This window comes from Panthera leo, chromosome D3 (genome assembly GCF_018350215.1).
Source record: "Panthera leo isolate Ple1 chromosome D3, P.leo_Ple1_pat1.1, whole genome shotgun sequence".
Taxonomy (NCBI): Eukaryota; Metazoa; Chordata; class Mammalia; order Carnivora; family Felidae; genus Panthera; species Panthera leo.
This window is the reverse complement of record NC_056690.1, coordinates 60,399,255-60,415,357: the sequence shown is the minus strand read 5'-3', so window position 1 is coordinate 60,415,357 and position 16,103 is coordinate 60,399,255.

Here is a 16,103-nt window from a genome sequence, read left to right as displayed (position 1 = left end):
CATAATTATCTATATTAAATATTTCTACCTGTTTCTATAGAGACTTCATTGGTGATCTTCCTGTTATTTTTTTTCAGACTTTGCCATATTTTTTAGGGATTCAGACTTGCTTTCAAACCAGGAAAGTCTATAAAAAGAAAATGTGGTATAGTTTTTAGACAGAAATTACCCAAAAATGTACATGTAATGCATTGTGTTGGACATAAAACTAGGGTTATTATTTCTGTCATCTTGGATAAAAATTGCTGCTTTCGTCTCTTTTTCTATTAAGTTGGACTAATGATACCTGTCTTATTACATCACACACAGTTGTTGTGAATAATCAAGAAGGTTTTATTTGCAAATGCTCCAAAGGTTCCAAAATATTACATATACATAAAATATTATTATATTGTCCTTATGCTAAGAAATCATGTCAATCATGTATGTCAGCAGGAATTATTTTAAGGCCTTTTCCTAAGTCAGCTCATCCATAGGTATTTACTTCAAAGTTCATGTGCCTACCACTATACTGACTACGTTCAGATAATCTTAGTCTTTGCTAACAATGAGTAAGCTGATTTGTGGCTCAGTCCCTGCACCTGACCAATCTGGAATAGGAGATCCAGAAAATGAACTCTCAGAAGTCTGGGTCACTTTCTCAACAATATCATGTCAAAATCAAACTACTCTTCACAGTGTGGGTAGCTGTACTGTTTTGGAAAATAAGCAACTCTATGACCCGATGTAGATTTTGGAATTTCATAGAGGAAGGGCAGGAGAGGATAATTCCCCATCCTGGTGGCAACTAGCCTTATAAATGAATGAAATACTTTCACGTTTTAGAATTTCATCTATGGGAGAAATCCACATGAGCAGGTCTATGGAACTGAGCATTAAGACTTTCTTGTGCTCTTCAGGTAATGTCAGATAAATTGTCCTTCATGTAGGAGAAACTGAAATGGAAGTACCTAGGGGCAGTAGTATTTTCCTTTCTACAAACTTGAAAAAATGTTGTCCTTTGATGTATCTTACAAGTGTATTATATTTTTGTAAGTGTATTATAAAGGAATCAGAGCAGAAATATTCAAATCACCAGAGTCAGCAATAATTGATCATAAACAATTGAAAATGATAATATATCTAAAGAAATAATGCTTAGAGCAGAACTGGGTAGCCAGAAATGAAAACACAATAATAATACAAGAATGAAAAATTAAAAAGGTGATAGTGAAGAGTGTGGAGAAGAATCTAATGCCCTATTCTCCAGATATGTGCTGCCTTTTGTACAAGGACATAAGAATCTGATATAATTGACTATGTAAATCATGTGCAATCTATCTTTCCTGGTTTCACCAGGCTGTGATTACAAACATAAAACATTAGTGGTATCTGTTTTTCAATAGTTCCCCACCAAATATACCAAGTCAGAAGCTTGACTTCCTGAAAAGTACCATGCCAGGTGTTTTTAGGGGCCTACTATAGTACTCACTTGTACTCATCAACTACCACTTTAATATCATGCAGTCATTTGATATCTTCAGGACCACACCACCACTGCTGCCATTGGTTCCCGGTACCATGTGGTTGCCAAAAGGACCACTGCCATTTCCACTATACAGTGGATATGCCACGTGACCACTGGGTACCAACTTTCAGCTTTGAGCACTATGGATATTGCTGAGTGACATAAACTCCACTGGTCACCGCCACATCTTTGGGACACAACTGTCTTTGCTAAGGAGCCACTGCGAATGTCCTCAATCCCAATGGGTTATTAGAACAATCCTACTGGGCTACAGTCACAATTTACAATATGTGCTTATGTTTAAGATAATTGTTTAATGAAATATGTATGGATCTTCCTTCAGATTGCATGGCTAATCACCCTTTACAAATGCTTTCAACGCCTTTATGAAGGTTCAAATGATACAACCCCAGTAGTTTCTGTTATTATTAGGAATGTTTTCTTAAGCTTTACTTAAGTGTAGATAACTTCACTTTGAATTCAAGCACTACTTTTGTTACAAAGGTACAGTACAATGTTGTAGAAACAGCACAAATTTTGGAGTCAATTTGATCTGGGTTCAAATTCTGGTTGTTGCAAATAATTATCTGTAGAACCTGGAACAAGTCTCTTGACTTCTTTAGGCCTCTTTTTTTTTTTAATCTTTAATACTGGCATAATATGTAACTTAAAAGGTCGTTGTGAGAATTTAGCAAGGTAATATCTATTTAGGAATTATTACAGTGCTTGGTTAATGGGAAAAACTACATAACTGGTAACTTATTATCATTACTACTATTACTGCTATCTATATTTCCCTGCAGCATTCTAGAAAAGGTTTTCTATGTCAAAGAAAAACTCTCTGGGACCTTCTGATTATGAAGGCAAAGCATAGGACAAGCAAATTAATACTGATGTATTAGTTACTTAATGGAGTGGTCTATGGGACAGGAAATAAAAAAGGATGAAAATAAATACCTTTTGGCCCCTAAAATGAATATTAGTAGTGAAATCTGGAGTTCTGACCCATCTGGTAAGATTGGCCTTAACAACTTTGTTGAGGTGGTCCAACAGAAGATTTACCTGTGTGGGTTTGGCCTCAGAAATCCTATTAACCCTCCCCCACCACAACATATCAGCCAGCATGGAAATGGGCCATTTTTATTATAAACTAATTACTATTCACTTTTTATCAGCTAACAAATCGATTTGCACAGTACTTTTTAAAATTCAGGAACTGCTATATGAATTTGTTGAAACAAAGAGAGTCATTACCAAGTCCTATTATCCACCCTGCTGGCTCTCTCCTGGGTTTTAATTATTCCAGCCATGAGTAGATATTGGATAGAAAGGCAGGTCACTGAGGTCCTGCCAGTTTGAGCCATGTGTGCTTGGTCTTCCTAAACCTCTGTCAGCCACATGGCCTTCCTTTCCTCCAAAACCCAGCAGTGATGGTAGATAGTAGCAAGCAGCTCTGTCTCCTCCTCCTCCTCCTCCTTTTCCTTCTCCTCCTCCTCCTCCTCCTTTTCCTTCTCCTCCTCCTCCTCCTCCTCTTCCTCCTCCTCTTCAATTAACCACCACTGAGCTCCCACTAAAGCAAACTGTAGAATCTGAGAGTCCTTGGGGTTTGGAGAAATTCTAAAGGTCTAGAAAAGTGAGTGAAGGAGGCAGGTAAAGGAAACATTGTAAAAATGAGACCTCCAAATTAGTGAAGTGATTCTGTAGGGCTGCCCACAGCCCTCCCAGTATGCTCTAGACCCAATCACAATGGTTTTTTGACTGCCCAGGAAAGGAGTTTGAAGCTCTGGTGGTATTTGGTGTCTCAGAAACCAAAGCTGGTAAGAACAGCTAACAGGGAGAGAGTAATTAGGTGAATTCAAACTATATAATACTTCCTAGGAGCATTAGCATTCTTTTCCTTCTAATATACTACAGAACATATTTAAAAAAAAATTCTTTTTATGTTTTTATTTTATTTTTGAGAGAGAGAGAGACAGAGTGTGGGTAGGGACGGGCAGAGAGAGAGGGAAACACAGAATCCGAGGCAGGTTCCAGGCTCTGAGCTGTTGGCACAGAGCCTGATGCGGGGCTCAAACTCACGGATGGTGAGATGATGACCTGAGCCAAAGTCAGATGCTCAACTGACTGAGACACCCACGTGTCCCTACATAACATATTTATTATGTTCATTGAGGTATCATCAACAAATAAAATTGGAATGTATATGAAGTATACCATGTGACAAATTGATATGCTTTGTGAAAGAATTTCCATCATTGAATTAGTTACATCCATCACTTCACTTCATATTTTTACCTTTTTTTTTCTTTTGGTGAGAGCACTTAGGTTTTATTCTCTTAACTCTCTTAGCAAAAACAGTCTCTTCAACAAATCGTGCTGGGAAAGCTGGACAGCTGCATGCAAAAGAATGGAACTGGACCACTTTCTTACACTATACACAAAAATAAACCCAAATGGATTAAAGATCTAAATGTGAGACCTGAAACCATAAAACTCTTATGGTTATAGGCAGTAATTTCTTTCATGTCCATCATACAAGCATTTTTCTAGATATGTCGCCTCAGGCAAGGGAAATATAGCAAAATTAACTATTGAGACTACATGAAAATAAAAGGCTTTTGCAGTGACAAACCGTAAACAAAACAAAAAATGGGAGAATATATTTATAAATGATATATCTAATAAGGGGTTAATCTCAAAAATATATAAAGAACTAATACAACTCAACATCAAAGAAACAAATAATGCAGTTAAAAATGGACAGAGAAATTGTTCCAAAGAAGACATACAGATGACCAACAGACACATGAAAAGATGCTCAACATCATTAATCATAAAGGAAATGCAAATGAAAACCTCAGTGAGATACCACCTTAAAACCTGTTAGAGTGGCTAAAATCAAAAACACAAAAAATAACAGGTCTTGGCAAGGATGTGGAGAAAAGGAAACCTGCACTGTTGATGGGAATGCATGTTTGTGCAACCATTGCAGAAAACAATATGGAGGCTCCTCAAAAAATTAAAAATAGAACAACCATAAGATCCAGTTATTCCACTACTGGGTATTTATCCAAAGAAAAGAAAGACACTAATTTGAAAAGATACATGCACACCTATGTTTATTGTAGCATTATTTACAGTAGCCAAGACATATAAGCAACTCAAATATTCATCAATAGATGAATGGATAAGGAAGATGTGGTACACGTGTGCACACACACACACACACACACACACACACACACACACTGGAGTATTACTCAGCCACTCAGCCATGAAAAAGAATGAGATCTGGCCATTTGCAACAACACGGATAAACCTAGAAGGTATAATTCTAAGTGAAATAAGTTATTCAGAGAAAGACAAATACCATATGATTTCACTCATATGTGGAATTTAAGAAACAAAACAAAGAACAAAGTAAAAAAGAGACCAACAAAAAACCAGACTCAAATACAGACAACAAAGTGGTGGTTGCCAGAGAGAGGTGGGTGGGGGGATGGGCGAAATGAATAAAAGAAATTAAAAGTGCACGTATCTAGATGAGCACTGAGTAATGTATAGAATTGTTCAATCATTGAGTACACTTGAAACTAATAAAACATTAGTTTTATTAATGTTTTACTAATAAAACATTAATTATACTTCAATAAAAAATACTAAAAATTAAATAAATACAACAGTATTATCTATTAGAGTCAGCATGGTATACATTATAACCGTAGAACTTATTCACCTTATAACAAAGTCTGTACCCTTTTTACCAGCCTCTTTCTATTTCTCTCACCCCCTTATCCCTAGGGCAAGCACCATTCTACTCTGTTTCTATGAGTTAGATTTTTTTTTTAATTTCTGGATTCCACATTTAAGTGTTACCATGCATCATTTGTCTTTCTCTATCTGGCTTATTTCACTTAGCATATCCATGTTCATCCATGCTGTTGCAAAAGGCAGGACTTCATTTTGTAAGACTGAATAATATTCAATTGTTTATATATACCACATTTTAATCCATTTATCTGTCAAGGAACACATAGGTTGTTTCCATTCCCTAGCTATTGTGACCAATGCTGCAATGAATATGGGGGTGCACATATCTCTTAGAGACAGTGATTTAATTTCCTTTGTCTATATACCCACGTGGGATTGCTGAATCATATAGTAGTTCTATTTTTCATTTCCTGAGGAATCTCCATACTGTTTTCCTTAGTGAGTGTACTAGGACACTCCAACCAACAATGTACAGAAGTTTCCATTTCTCCACATCTTTGTCATTATTTGTTATTTTTTTGTCTTTTTGATAACAGGCATCCTAGCAGGTATGAAGTGATATTTCATTGCGATCTAAATTTGCATTTCCCTCATTTTTAATTTTTTTGATATTTATTTATTTTTGAGAGAGACAGAGACAGAATGCGAGTGGGTTGGGGCAGAGAGAGAGGGAGGCACAGAATCCAAAGCAGGCTCCAGGCTCCTGGCTGTCAGCACAGAGCCCGACATGGGGCTCGAACTTACGAGCAGTGAGATCATGACCTGATCCGAAGTCAGACGCTCAACTGACTGAGCCACTCAGACACCCCAACATTTCCCTGATTTTTAGTGATGTTGAGCACCATTTCACGAACCTGTTGCCCATAGGTATGTCTTCTTTGGAAAATGTCTATTCAGGTCCTTTGTTCATGTTTTAATTGGGTTATTTGCTGGTTGTTTTTTTTTTTTTTTTTGGCTATTGAATATTAGGAGCTCCTTTTATCTTTCAGGTATTAAGCACTTGTTAGAAATGTGGACTGCAAATACTTTCTCCCATTACATCAATTGTGTTTTCTTTATGGCTTTCTTTTCTGTGAAGCTTTTAAATTTAATGTAGCTCCACTTGTTTATTTTGATTGTTTTGGCCTTCTCTTTTGGCGTCAAATGCAAGAGACCATTGTCAAAACCAATATCAAGGAATTTCTTCTTCATATTTCTTCTAGGAGTTTTATGATTTCAGGTCTTAACATTAAAGGTTTTAATCCATTTTGAGTTTTCCTTTGTGTATGATGAAAGATAGGGGTCCTGTCCTTTTTTGCATGTGGGTATCCAGTTTTCTCAGAAATATTTACTAAAGAGGCCATCCTCTTTCAATTGTATATTTTTGCTCCTCTGTCAGAAATTAACTGCACAATATATGCATGAGTTTATTTCTGGACATGTTATTCTGTTCCATTGAGCTGTGTCTGTTTTTATTCCAATACTATTCTGTTCTGATGACTACCGATTTATAATATAGTTTGAAATTAGGGAGCATGCTATCTCCAGCTTTACTCTTCTTTCTCAGAATTGCTTTGGCTATTTGGGCTCTAATAGTTATTTAATGCATTTAATGCAAATTGCAGTTATTAATGCTTCTTAGGTAGCCTCAAACCAAAAAGAAGTTCATTTTTATGTCTAGCTTTAAACAATTCATAGAGTCAATCTGATTTCTTGTCCTAGCTCTTTTTTTTAATTTATTATTTATTTTTGAGACAGACAGAGAGTGTGAGCAGGGGAGGGGCAGAAAGAGAGAGAGAGGGAGAATCTCAAGCAGGGTCCATGCTATCAGCACAGAGCTCAATATGGGACTTGAACTCACGAAACCGTCAGATCATGACCTGAGCTGAAATCAAGAGTTGGATGCTTAACTACTGAGCCACCCAGGCACACCTCCTGGTCCTAGTTCTTGAGGTCACAGTTCTAAGACTATATGTATGTGTGTACATATGCATTCACAAACACAACACCACAACTTACAAATGAAAGATACTTTTTTTCTTCATGTTTTTTTCATTATTTAAATGATTTAGAATCGATCTCCATTCTGTTTCACTTATCAGTTTATTTTTTATATTAAAATATTTAAGGATCACTGTTTTGTCAGAAAAGAACTATATCAAAAATTCTGTATTTTAAACACTTTCAAAGGGTCTGATTTTGGAAATTTATTTCACTAAATAAAATGATTAAAGTGCAGTGAATTTTTAAGGCTTAATTTATCTGCTGTCTCATTTACATAAAATTATAACAAATAATTGCATCTACTATGATAAAGGAAGGCCTTTGGTTCAAGGGATTAATGTGACTATAGATGCCCAGGAAATGTGTGCTGTGCTTGTGTTCTTGTCCTCTGCCACCAATATTTTAATGTTGACTAAGTGCTATTAGCTGTGTCTTTACTATGCCTGAATCTCACTGAGCAAAACTTCATCAGAAGGTATGTGTAGATAGAAGCTTTTCCATATTTTGTGAGGAGAGTACCCCAGTACACGTGAGAAAGGCGTGGCTTATATTGACTGTGACAAGTCTAACAACCTTGAGTGTCTCAAATGCCATCTCCCTAATTTAATATCTTACCCAATTTGTGAATGAAATGTAATGTAGTGCTTTTGAAGTTTTGAATTAATGGAAGAAGAATGAGAAGCTGTCCAGAAGGAAATTTTCAGAGAATGCCTAGGTATATATAAAGTTGTCTGGTGGTGATAAGGGCTCCCATTCACCAGGGAAGAGGTACAAATATTCTAGGCTACATTTACCTTATGTCCCAGTCTCTGTGGTAACATACCATATAGCTGTTCCTTTTTATTGTTAAACTAGTCTTATGGTACAAATTATAAATTCAACCTCATTTTCCTTTCCCAGATGTGTGATGGATCAGGCAAAATTCAATTTCTCCCTGAGAGCTGTACTAATGTTTCTGGATATGGTGATCTGCTTGGCTTGTTTGTTTTATTTTTGGAACAATCCAATGAAATATCTGTTTATAATGTCTATGTGAGATACAACTTTAGAAATAAAATAAGAGAGTACACATTATGATGCTGTAAGTTAAGCTCTTGAAACTTTTGGAGATCTTAAAATATTTTACTTTTCTGGAGTACAGAGCCTTACTTTTTGCTAGTCTATAATTTCAATAAGAATATTAACTGTGATTGTTTCATTCTACATTACATACTCAATGTCTAAAAAAACTGCCTGGTAAATAGCAAGAGATAAAACACTGTCTTGTATGACAGTATTGTCATGAATGATAAATGAATGATAAACTCATTCACTTATTTATTTGTAAGTATAAGCTCTTCATTCATTCATTTATTTATAATCTATAAGTTCTTATGCATTCTTTCTTTTATCTATAATGTATACATTCTTCCTACAGTTGAATTCAGGACTGACTAGGTATCTCATTCAAAAGAGAGAGAGTTTATTTGGTATATGTAGGGGTAGTCTGAAAAGCTTTCATAGAAAAAGCAAGATATCAAATATATATTGAAATATACATTGAACATCCTCTCTATATCAAGAATTCTTTAATTTCTAGCTTACCACTGAATGTCCTTACAATTTAGCAAAAGGGATGCCTGGGTTGCTCAGTCTGTTAAGCATCGGACTTCAGCTCAGGTCACGATCTCAGGTTCATGAGTTTGAGCCCTGCATTAGCCTCTGTGCAGCTCAGAGCCTGGAGCCTGCTTCAGATTCTGTATCTCCCTCCCTTTGCCACTCCCCCACTTGTGCTCGATCTCTCACAAATAAATATTAAAAAATATTTTTAAAAAGATTTTTGAAAAATATTCATGTCTACTTCAAAGATCAAATACATGAGCAAGACCATTTCCTTGGATTCACTGTTGATGGAGAATCATCACTTTGACATCTGAGCCATGCGTCTCTAACTGCATTTTAGTAGTTTATAGGCGGAGTGTTGGATATGGTGCTAAGTGTATAAATATGAGATCACAGATGTACAGAAAGAAAGAAAGAAAGAAAGAAAGAAAGAAAGAAAGAAAGAAAGAAAAAGAAAGAAAGAAGGAAAAATAGGAATATCTGTTATAACTGAGTTCCTCAGGAAGTAAAGGTTGAAGAAAAAAGTAATGAACTAATGTGTTATTTCTTAATTAGTAGCAAAAATTCCAAAGAAACAAGAAGAGGAAAAAAAAAAAGAAATAATGAAAGGAAGGAGGGATAGTCAGTATGCAGTGCCTGACAGGACTGATCCCTGTTTTGTTGTTTTGTTTTATTTTTTGTTTTATTTTTATTGTTTATTTATTTTTTCAATTGTTCAATTGCTCAATTGTTTATTGAACTTACTGACCAAGAGTAAAATTCTGCCAACTGATACCCTTTTACTATCTATTTGCCCAACATATATTTATTGAGCCCTGTATTAGGCATGATGCTGGGTGATAGTAATTCAGTGGAAAACAAGATATATATGTTTCCCAACCTTATGAACCCCACATTCCAGTGGGGGAAGGCAGACAAATGCAAATAAAACAAAATACATTTTTAAAGTATAAATAAAATTGGTACAATATAAGAAACAAGTGGGGGAATGAAAGGTCAAGGAAAGCCTTTCTGAAGACCTAACAGTTAAGCCAGGACACTAGGAATGGATAGGAGTATCTATAAGAAGAGTGAGGGAATAAGTGTTTCAGCAGAAAAGGCACCTTTAGGTCTTTCCTCTTTCCTTGAGAAAGAAATCACTTTGAGTGTACAAGGAACTGAAAGAAGTTCAGCATGGTGTGGCATAGAGGAAAGAAGGAAGAGCGGCTCATGATGAGGTTGAAAAATAGGCAGAGGTCAGGCACTGATAAAAAAATCCAGATTTTATTATGAGTGAAATGGGAAACCACTTAAGTGTTTTGAGCAGTTTAGTGGCTTGATTAGAATTTAAGAAGATCACCCTGGCCGCTGAGTAGGAAATGGGTTAAATGAGGCCAAGAATGGATGCATGGAGACCATTAAAAAGTTGTTGGCATTAGTCAAGGTAAGTGATGGTGGCAGGTTAACCTGGGACACCCTAGATTAGGAGATGAATAAATTTTTCAAATAATAATCAAATGATAGGAAGACACGTGTACCATAAAAATTGTTCATATGGAGTATAATGGGAAACTAGAGAACACTGAGATTATATTCAATTTACAGACAAAGATGGATATCACAGAAGATAATTTAGGAAGATATGCTATTTGATCTTCGCCTTGTGGAATTGAGGAGTGGGAAGAACAGTCAAATAGAAGAAATAGTATATGACAGGTTGCAGAAGAAGGAAAGGGCACAACGAATGAAGGACCATCAAACACTTCTACTGAAGTGGAAGGTGGGCTGAAACGGTGTGATGAGAGATGGGCTCAGGAAATAAGGGGGACAAGGGTGTGGGGGACTTCAGTGCTAGGTGGGAGTGATGGGGTGTTGAACAGAGTGGCATCAAGACCAGGATTGTCCTTTGAGAACAACGGCGAAGAGGAAGTACCAAGTAAAGTAAACTCCATGGAGGATAGGAGCATTTGTGAGGAGACTTAATGTGGAGTGTTGGTTCTGAGGCAGGCAAGCTGAGGATCTTGTCCCAAGAACTAAAAGAAGGAGCACATAGTTAGGAGAAAATTTGCAAAAGAAAATGATAGCCTTAGTTCATGTCACTTTTTTTTCAGTCCTATTTAATTGTTTTCTTACTCTTGTGTATTTAAAAAAAAACATGGTTGTGGGGTTAAAAACTTCTCTTCAGACTCCATAGGTTCAAAGCACCAGTTAACATAATTTGGAGTATATCATATTTCGATTGATTTTGTACTTTAGCCACATGTTTTCCTGCATCAGAATAACCTTAAAATGTACAGCTCTTAGATTAGTACCAATAATAGGAAATTACTTGTAACTTTTACTACTAAATCTCCATTTATAATCATACACTTGGCTCCAGTGCACCTCTTCACCTCCACACCTATCCTATTTTTTGTCAATATCTCATTGTCAAAATCTATTTCTACATTCCCAATTATATTTATATGAATATGATTTAAGGAAATAAAAATAAGAAGTACCTGTATTTTATAATCTTTCTTAAAACTATTTGATACCTATATCTGTATTCATATTTAGCCAAAGATCTATTAAAATTATGTATTAAAATATTCATTATTAATTAGAGGTTTACTATGTGCCAGTTTCTGTATTAAGTGCATTATTTAGAGCATATTTAATTCTTACAAAAACTATATAATGGAAGTATTTTTAAGCACACTTTACTGCTAAGGAAACTTATGAAAATTAAGCTTTCAAGGACACACTTAAATAAGTGATAGAGTCCGTATGTGCCCCCAGGTTTGTCTGATTCTGAAGCCTATGCCTTTCCACCCAAATGCCTTAACTTACCTACAGTGGTGGTTCTTAAGCCACTTAAAAAATGTAGTATAAGAATGAGTCAGCATTACCATTATTGTTATCATATATTATTATTCTACCATGTGACACACAATGGTGCTAGAAAGAAATATTAGTGTGGGTAGAAGTAATTGTTGCTCCTACATATGCTTGAGTTCTTCTGTCTTTTCAATGTTTTGTCTCTTCCTTCAAACATGCGCACGCGCGCGCGCACACACACACACACACACACACACACACACACAGCGGTATTGTTTTATAGTTTTGCAAGGATTCTCATATCTGTTTCTGCAATCAGACTGGAAGATAAGTCTCTATGTTGAGGCACAAGAACAAAATCCAGCCTCACTCTAATACATATGAGGATAAGTAAATATGAGTTAGAAAATGAGGGAGTGTTTTAATTACCTTTTCAGACATGTGTGGATTTTTTTATACTATACCAAACCTCAACAAGTTGTCCTTTCTTGAAGCTTAGATGCAATGTGGAATATAAAACCATACCAAAGAGCTTTACATACTTCCACTAAATTCTTTTATATATCTTGTTTTTTGAATGACTCTTTGGCTTTTGCCTAATTTCATAAATTTGTGCATTAACCATTTGGAAAATATTGGCTTACCAAGCTTTGCAGATCTTCCAAATGTTGGTAAATTCACTCATTTATGTCACCACCATTCATCTTATTGGAAAAATCACTAAGTATCGGGAAGCTGTTCAGCTCAGGTGGCATATACAAGTTTTTCAAAATTTTAATTTTTGATTGAAAGCTCATTTGAGCAAAGGTAAAAACTGCCAATCGTTTTCCTTGAAATGACAGGCTCACATAGTTTATTTTCAAGAAAATGTCTACTCAATGACCTAAGCCTGAATGACCACTGTACAGCAATTGTTTCCCAACATCTTTAACAAATGATATTCCATTTTTTAAAAATGGCCAATTCAGCTGACGATAGAAACAACAGCACAAAAGTGACTTTTCTTGAGACAACTATCATGTTTGGTAGTCAGCAGAAGTGTTTTGACTACTACAGTTTGGTACCACTGCCATACTAAGGCTTTGCCAGTATTTATACTAAGGCAATGCCAGTATTAGTCACTTTTGCCCTTGCACTGTTAGTACAATTGTCAACATGTGAAAATGGTAAATTTCATCTTAAGATTGTCATGAAAATAGTTTTGACTCTACACTCCCCCTGGAAAGGGTCTTGAGTACCTCCAGGGCATCATGGACTCAACTCTGAGACCTCTGATCTAGAAGATCTCGGTTTTAGCTATCTGTGCAGAATGGATAAATATTTGCATCATGTATATTGTTGCATCTTCCATTTCAGCATTATATAAATGTCTCCTGAACTTGACTCTCATTTCTGATGGACTGTGAAATTACATAAAACAAATTCACATAGTATGGAGACATAAATGCTGCCCTAGCTAAGGTCTTTTAGCAATGTGAAAACTTCAGAGCTAGTTTTTCCTCTAAAACCACTTTTTATTTCCATTAAAAAGCCACCAGCTTCTACCCATGAGCCCTTTCCCCCCTGAAGTCCTTTCATGCTTGCCCAGATGTCATAAACACTTAACATTTCTAACTATTGAAACAAGGCTTTTCAAACAACTGCTTAGCAAGCATTTGACTAAATTTTTTTGATGACTGGTTTAAAAAATGTTTTGTTTTTGGTTTTCTCTAAAATTTTTTTGACAAACATAAGCCTAGCCTAAAAATGAACAGAAAAAGAAGGCTAACTCACATGGGAGAACAGACAGTTATAGCCTTTCTGTCGGTACAGAATGTGGTTCCTGTGATTAGGTAGGCAACAAGAACAAGCACCCAGTGATGCCCATAAAGCTATTGTCAGATGAAAAACAGGTTGACTGGAACCTCTCTTTGCCTGTCATATCACATGTCCTTACATTTCTTCAGCAACTATAACCAGGATTTGGTTATTTCTCTCATCTGCTACTCATTCCAACTCAAAATCAGTCCAAGGGATATGAGCCTTATTCACCCTAAATTGCCCTTTTCATCTCCTAAACACAAGTGACAACCAGGGCATATTACATGTCCTTTTTGCATGTGTCTCCTTTCAACATGTCTGCTTCTGTCTTGATTCTGATCTATAAACCACCTCTAAAAGAGTGTGTTCCCTAGTAAAGACAACCAGCCAGCTTCTTCCCACTTTCCTGGCCTCACACTCTTTCTTCCTCCTCATTCTCCTCTCTTCCCTCTCCTTCTTTCCTTCCCTCTCTCCTTATCCTATTTATTTGTTTATTTTTAGCACTGCAATTTCTACTATAAAATTAAAGTTTGTCTCTTTATCACAAAAAATAAAGTTCTTTGAAATTTTATTACACCGGACTTACTCTTTTGAGACTAGTTTTGCATCAGCTGTGAATGAAAATACTAGTGGTTTTTCTTGGTTTAGGAAAACAGTAGAACCAAGAAGTTTATGCCAACGTGTAGGAAGCTGCTTTATCTTCATACACAGAGTCAACATTTCCTTTTCTGAATGATATTCATACTGACACAGAACAGTTCCTCATTTATTTTAATACCATGTAAACACTGTTGTACTCAGCAACTAAAATTGTATCAATCAAAACATCAATTAGAGTGAACTTCCCGATTCCTATATATCTCTCTATAAATATATCAATATCAATGTCAATATATTCCTGGTTTTACATATACATAAAATCCTGATTAGAAGTATTATATGCTAATATATATTACATAAATACTATATACATACAAAATTCTGGTAATATATGCATACTTATTTCCAGGATTAAGCTAAATGAGCAAAATAAATCTATTTGACCCATGAGCTCTCAAACTTGAGGTGGGACAAAGATGCCAATATTTCACATGGACTTTTGTTTTTCTTTTTTTTTTTTTACGTCATATCTTTCTATGTATGACAAACTTCTATACCTCATATCTTTCTATGTATGGCAAACTTCTACACATATTCAAATATCCTAGCTGTTACAAAACCTTTCCTAAACTCAACCCTGCTAAGATCAACTTCTGTCTGTGATGACTTAAAAGACAAGTTATACATTTTTACCTCTTCAAGTTATATATTCTTATGCAAATACAAAAATATATGCTGTTTGGGTACCTATGCTGAACCAAACATTTTGAGAAAAAAAATCTGTGTATGCTTCTAAGGATATGCATTTTGGATACAGATTTTAGATGCACACTAAAAACATACGTATGTATGCATGCATATAAGCAAACGGTACTTTGTACTTGCCCATAATATAGCAATTAATCATACTACATATCAATTTGTATGATATATAAACCCTTGACTGTAAGTTTTTTTATGTGAATTAATGGTCTTTTACTACAGCTTGAGTTCCTATAATAGTTTCCTAAACTGAGTAGGTACCAAAAAATGTGTATTGCATGAAGTTGCTGACTTCATTTTGCAAATCAAATATATCTCTCTTATCCTTCTAGAAAAACCATTTTGTTCTCAAAACCTGACATTTGGTGCTAAGTCTATTCACCCTCAGTCAATATTTCTTTATAGTGATAGGTACACTCAATTCTGTGTATGGTATTCATTTATTTTCTTTTTTATCAGGTTCATTTTTTTCTTTACATATTAATCTAGAATTAATTTAAAAATAAAATTTAATTTATATCTCTGAATCTATGGCTTGATCCCACACATTCAGATGGATATCTCTACTGTTCTGGATGGATTTGGGGACATCCAGTATCTTCTTGCCCTCCATGACCTGTCTGAATATTCAACACTATTTACTTTCCTGACTCACTCTCCACCCCTGGCTCCTGTGGCACCATGGTTAGTCTCTTTCCTCCATACGTTTCTTATCTGTTCCCTCAGATAGCACCTCTGCTTTTATCCAACACTTCAATGATGGTCACATCAAGCACTCCACTTGTGTTTTTCTCGTATACTCCCATAACTATATCTATTATCTGTAAATATGTATTCCAAGGTCTGAGACTTTGGTTTTGTTTATTACAAAAGTTTTTTCAATAACATCTGCTTCTATTTCATTAGTGGGAAATTAGTGAAATTGCCACTTCCATCTGTAAGGAAGGACTGGGCAATGTAATATTTTTAGCTATGCATACTTGCTATTCCCAACAGATTTGGGGCTATCTTAAAGAGAAAGGAGAAAATGGATATTAGGTGAACAAGTACAGTCACTATCTTCACCATGCTTTCTCTTCATAAGCACCCTTGATAACTCCCTATTACCAACTCCATCAAGTCCTACTTCTGTGCCTTATGGTTCAAACTGCTTCACAAAATAGTTCTTCTAGGGTATAAGATGTTATTTATCACCACCCCCAGAACATTAGAATAGCTCTATGTTTCCTGGTTTATTCATGGCCCCAAAATACTCCTGTTCTTTGACTCGTAATACTTT